We start from the raw sequence: 6495 nt of genomic DNA, 5'->3' as shown, positions 1-6495 counted from the left end.
GTTTTTGAATGAAGGGAATCGAGAGATTTGGAGAGCAAACCCTGAGAAGTGAGGGCAGTGGAGAGAGGGCTCTGGAATGAACTTGCATGAGTCACTGGCAGCAAACCTTAGCAGTGAGGGCTGCAATTGTCCGATGTCCCAGCCATCAGCCCACCTGCCTGCAGAGGCCAGCTCGTTCTTTCTTATTGTAATTGTGCCCTCCTTCCCTTGGTTTTTACACAAAGACTAATAGTTTTCTATCCCGTGCCTGCCTGTAAGGAAGGATTGTGAGGAATGGTGAGTTCCCAACCCTAAAATACTTGGAATTCGTCGGATAAAAGATCCTGCCCTTATTTCTCTACCTACAGAGTGCAGTTTTCTGCAGGAGAGGAAAGATGTGTTTTCTGCCCCTATAAAGAAAAATTAGAAACCAAAACCCCTTTCAAATCAAAGTATTTTTCTTGAGTCAAAAGCACCTCCTGAGCCTCCAGCCAAGTCCATGAAAAGGCTTTGTTAGGTGATCTAAAGCTACCAGGGTTCATAAAGGTCATCATATCATTCAGGCTGAGCTTGAGAAGTCTGTCCTTTCTCTGCTTCTCACATGCAGAGGAAATTGAATGAGAAATTTTCACATCATTTCTACCCTACCCACACTCTTTTCTTTCTGACTTAATGAATATAGTCACCCAGAAGATAATCAGTCATGTTATGGTCTCTTTTACTGTGAAAGTGTTATTATTAAATTCATAGTAATGTAATCACATAATATTTTAGAGAATATGAATAACTGAAAGTCAATTCTTTTCTTCATGGTCAGAAGGCTCGTGCCTTTCCATCCACCTCCCAATTTTTCTCCTGGACAAAGGTGACCGTGAATCATCACCACAAACCACAGAGCCAACAGCCAGTACACTGTCCTACCCACTGTCACTTAGAAGTGAGCAGAAGACTCTTTTAGATCCCAGTTAACAAGTATAGAAGGGGTGGCAGACATTTTAAAAATTACCTTGGGGTAAACGTCACAGTAATAATAGTTGCAGGTAAGAATAATGCTAAAATTAAGAGGCAAAAATATGAGAAACAGGATATTGGCATAGACTCAAAGTATATCTCCACAAAACCCCTAGTAAGTTGGAAGGGAAATAGTAAATTCACAGTGGAGAAACCTGTGATTGAGTTAATATCACCAATGCTGAAACGTATCTACATCATGGGTCTCCTAATATGATGTCAGCTTGACTGTCTACAGAGGGCCCAGATTCACCATTGTTTCTGGGTGAGTCTGTGAGGATAATTAGCATTTGAATCAGTGGACTCTTTAAAGTAGATTGCCCTCCCCAGTGTGGGTTGCCACCCCCCAACCTGTTAAGGGCCTGAATAGAAGCAGGGCAGAAGACAGAGGAATTCACTCCTTTTTTTGCTCTCTCACTGCTGGAGGTGACATCCAATCTCATCTTCTCCTGCCCTTGAACTGGGATTTACACCGTCAGCTCCCTTGGTTCTCAGGCTTTCAGACTTGAACTGAATTACACCACTGGCTTTCCTGGGTCTCCAGTTTTCAGGGGGGACAGATTATGAGACTTCTTAATCAATTCCTCGTAATAAATCTCAAATATATATATATGAAAAAAGGAAGGTTGGGGAGTTGGGATTGGGAAGCAAGCTATTTGATTTCAAAGTCTACTTTCCCCACCTCTGCTCTGCACCGTCTCCACGTCCTCAGCCTTCACTCGCTTCCTCAGGTTTTTCGTATTGTTTTTGTCCCTTCTCAGGGTCACCACCCCTCCATGGGCCGCAAGCCGGCACAGCAGCCTGCACCGTAGTAGCCATAGCGTCTTACTGGTGCATGGCGCCATCTCGTGGCCAAACTAGGCAACTGTCGAAATCAACATTACATCCACTGTATTTGGGACACGTGACTGCTTTATTTGGGGTGACAACAGAGCTCTCTAGCTGTTTTCTCTTCTCTTCTTTACTTTTATTTAAACGGAGTAACATTAAGTTACATATGCTCAAAGAAATTCATGTTCCAATTTTAACTCACTCCTGGCAGGAGCAAGAAGTGTACGTGTTAATAGAAATGGAAATAGGGAGGATTGCAGGACCAAGAAGGGGTTGCAAAGAGCATTTTATTATGAATGCAGTACTGATGGCTCTTTTTCCAGCTTGATGCAAAGAGAGAAGTACAAACGTGCATGAGGTGGGGACTTCCCTGGTGGTCCGGTGGTAAAGAATCCATCTTCCAACGAAGGGGACGCGGGTTCCATCCCTGGCGGGGGAACTAAGATCCCACGTGCCACTGGGCAACTAAGCCCATGTGCCACAACTACTGAGCTCGCATGCCTCAGCAAGAGAGCCCACGCACCACAACTAGAGAGAAGCCCGCAAGCTGCAACAAAAGATCCCACACGCCTCAGTGAAGATCCCACGTGCTGCAACTAAGACCTGACACAGCCAAAAAAATAAAGAAATTAAAAAAAAACACGCATGAGATATTCTGATAGTTACGCTGTTCAGAAGCACCTGGCGTTGTGATCTCTCCATATATGTGTATATATTCCCCACTTCAATAAGTGTGAAATATACGACATTACTGTCAAAGCTCATTACCCATTTACTCATCCTTACATGTACATCTGAGAGTGTTCCATGACTCCTCTGGGGAAATTATGACTGACTTTCCCTGCCTAGGTTGATTTCAGGACAATATGAAGGTGACTTGTTTTCCCCAAACCTCTGCTACATGACTGTGAGAGCTGGGAATTCCTTTGATAGAAACCAAAGCTTGTCTCCTTCTCAAGTCCTTTTGCTGTATTCTTTGGCAATAATCAATTCTGCTGTAGGAGACAAGAAAAACAGACAGAACGGATGAAATGCCCAAGTGTTAAGTATAGAGAGTAGGTAAGCAAGTAGCTTATGTAATATAAGCAAACCTGATAGGATATATTAAATATAGCTAATAAGTAAGTTATCATCTGAAAGGCATGCAAAAGATAAGTATGATAAAAGGAATGTGTAATGGGACAAACAATATTCTTCATAGACAGAAAGATGGAGAGACCAAGTCACCGTGCTTGCCCTAAGCTGGCAGCTGGGTCATGCTGACGCCAACCACATGTTGGCAATGCCCAGTATATGCCATCTGCTTCCGTATGTGCTCTGCCCAAGAAAAGTGAATTAAAGCACCAAGAGCTAGGCAGGCTAACTGGCAAGCTCCAGCTGTGGCCAGGTGTGCACACCTGAGTCTCTCTGATAGAGCAGGTGGTGTGTTGGCCCCCATGCCTGCTGTCTTTTGGGTTTGCTTGCTCAACACGCAATACTGGTCCTCACATGCGTGCTGCCAGGAGGCGATGCAGCAGAAAAAGGGAGAGGGAGAGGGAGAGGGAGGGAGAGAGAGAAGAGAAACAGGACATGTGAGATTTGTATGATCTGGGATTCAGGCAGAGTGGTCCTTGTTCCCCCCTTACACCCCATCCCCTAAGCCTGTGCACCTTTTGGACCATGAGTCTTTCTGATCCATGACTGCTGGGGTACCTCACCTCAGTGGTACCCTTGGAGGCTAACATCACATCCAGGTAATTCCTACATAACCAGCACAGGTAAGGGCTAAGGTGTTGAGAACCCAGAATTTCTATGTAGGAGGGGCTAAGGGACAACAATTTGTTGGAAAAGAGGCCGGGGACTGTCTTAATGTTGTATTTACATAGCAAACACTGTTTAGAGTGATGGAGGTAAGTGGGGGCACTTTAAACCATCAGTCACTGAGTTTAAAAACGTTTATCCTTGGGAGGCACACACAGACTGAAATCCGCACTGACCTCCAATGACAGCAGGTGCCCTGCTGAGAGCAGCTTGGGTTTGGGGGGAAGAAGACAAAGGAGGGGTTGCTGATGATGGAGGAAGCCACCAACAGGAAGAGGCGGGTAAGGAAAAGGTGGCCACAGTTGGGCTGGAAAAACCTGGGAGCTGCACACCTGGGGAGAGTCCTGGTCCACACAGGCCTGGTTCTGCCCAGGCCCCAGAGAGCAACCCTGAGTGTGGAGGAGACAGACCTGGAGACACCGGAAAAAAGAAGCCAGGACTCCAACCTCCCAGGAGAGTAAATCCGCACGGGACTCTGCTCACCTCAGGGAAGCAAGGGGCGGCCCCACGTGGTCGCGAAATGCAGTCTCCACTCCTGCCTGGGAGACTGACTGATGCTTCTGAGGACATGGAAACCTTTTTACACACAGTTCTCATTGTGCATGGTTAATGTTTCTATGATTTCCTATTTCTTCTCCCCCAACATTTTATTTTGAAAATTTTCAACCAGAGAAGTTGAACGTATAGTGCAAAGAACACGCAGACACCTCATCCAGGGTCATCAGTTATCAACAACGTCTTGCCACCTTTGCTTTATATATACTTATTTTTCTGAACCATTTGAAGGTAAGTTGCCTACATTTTGACATTGTGATATTAGGTTAGAATCATCACATGTGCTCTGAACAACATATAAGAGTCTTAAAAGTACAGTGTCGACAAAAAGCAACAGTGAGGGCTTCCCTGGTGGCGCAGTGGTTGAGAGTCCGCCTGCCGATGCAGGGGATGCGGGTTCGTGCTCCGGTCCGGGAAGATCCCACATGTTGTGGAGCGGCTGGGCCCGTGAGCCATGGCCGCTGAGCCTGCGTGTCCGGAGCCTGTGCTCCGCAACAGGAGAGGCCATAGCAGTGAGAGGCCCGCGTACCGCAAAAAAAAAAAAAAGCAACAGTGAGATACATTAACAGAACAATATATTTTATACACTACATTTTTATAAATCAATAAAACCTGCACATCAAACAACCATGTACCTTTTTAAAAGAATACAGAACAAAAGAAGGCACAATAAACACCAGAGGACAGTGGTTTGTTTATGGAAGAGAGGAAAATGGAAGTGGAGACGAGGGACAAAAGGAATCAAACAAGAGAGCAGCTTCCCACAGTGCAAAGAGGCTGTTATGTTATAAACCGAGGTGTGTGATTAACCCAACCAACTGCACCTAAAATCAGAAATGAAAGTAAGAAAGGAACGGAAAAAACAGACAAGAAGATGGAAGGAAGAAGAGAGTGGGAGGGAGGGAAATAATAAATGAATTTATCCCAAATGAGGGGAATCCTGGAATATCAGATTTCTGCAAATTTTGCTGTGTTACCTAATCTCGATTCATATCTAGCTTCATTTAGAAAGTAGTTGTATGTTTTTCGGGGAAAGAGCTCTCCTTAAAAAAAAAAAAGAAGACTGCCTGATAAACCTCTTTCTTAGTACATTATACTGTATTTTTCTTCTTCACACTATGAGAATTCCCAGAAAAGATATGCCTGGCTCTATATTTAAGATGGAAACCAGCAATTCAAAATGAAGAACCACGATTTTCTTATATCATTCAAATGAAATTTTAACCAAGATTCCTTAAAACTTAGAAACATTAATATTCACCTCTTTTGGTCAATATCTTGATTCCAGGGCTTAATTAGGATGTTGTCAAACATTCTTCCAAACGTGTAATAACTAGCAATAAAAATTAGATAAACAATTCTGTCTATAAGTAGTTATTAGTCTCTTATTTTCCTGCCAGAATTTTATGCGTTTTGATTTTTTTCAGATGTAAATACATATTTAAGTCTCCTTTCTGACATAAAGAATCAGAGGATTAGAATATGAGAAAGAAAACCGAGAGAAACACTGGGCGAGTCTGCAAATGTTTTGGGCATAAACACTTACCTAGTTCACCTCTCCCTGGGGGGAAAAAGAAGAGGTGATTTCTCTGGAAGAATTCAGCCAAATTTTGTTCACTATCCCACTGTCAAAATTACCAAGAGATACCAAATCTTAAATGTTTTTGATCTCTTTTTTTTTTTTTTCGCCTTACGCGGGCCTCTCACTGTTGTGGCCTCCCCGGTTGCGGAGCACAGGCTCCGGACGCGCAGGCTCAGCGGCCATGGCTCACGGGCCCAGCCGCTCCGCGGCATGTGGGATCTTCCCGGACCGGGACACGAACCCGTGTCCCCTGCATCAGCAGGCGGACTCTCAACCACTGCGTCACCAGGGAAGCCCTGTTTTTGAACTTTTGCAAAGCTTCCTGGAATTCAAAAAACAATTGCAGATGGGGGTGGAGGGAAGAATCCATTGTAATTAACCATAGAAAAAAGGGAAAGAATTAAGTTTGCGAAGACAGAAACATTGAAAATAGACAGTTTAAATCATGGAACACTCGACTAGAGGGATGGCAGTGGACTGTTGTGAGTAGAGCTGCATTTACAGGGTTTTCTTTGGCGGGGGGAGAGGGCAGAATCTGTGAACTCTTCCAGGCTAATAAATTTTATTATATCACAAATAATTCCCTCCTAAGTTGATGTGAAGATTATGACATAAGACATGTAGAGCACAGAAAAAAGTGCTAAATAAATATCATCTATTGTTGCTATTCCCAGAAAAATGAGGCTACTGAGCTCAGACCGACTAACCCTTTTGATTTGCCCAGATGGTCTAGGTTT

Source organism: Delphinapterus leucas, chromosome 18, assembly GCF_059928025.1.
Source record: "Delphinapterus leucas isolate spDelLeu-1000000601 "Yukka" chromosome 18, BTC_Dleu_Yukka2, whole genome shotgun sequence".
Lineage (NCBI taxonomy): Eukaryota > Metazoa > Chordata > Mammalia > Artiodactyla > Monodontidae > Delphinapterus > Delphinapterus leucas.
This window is presented reverse-complemented; position numbering follows the sequence as displayed.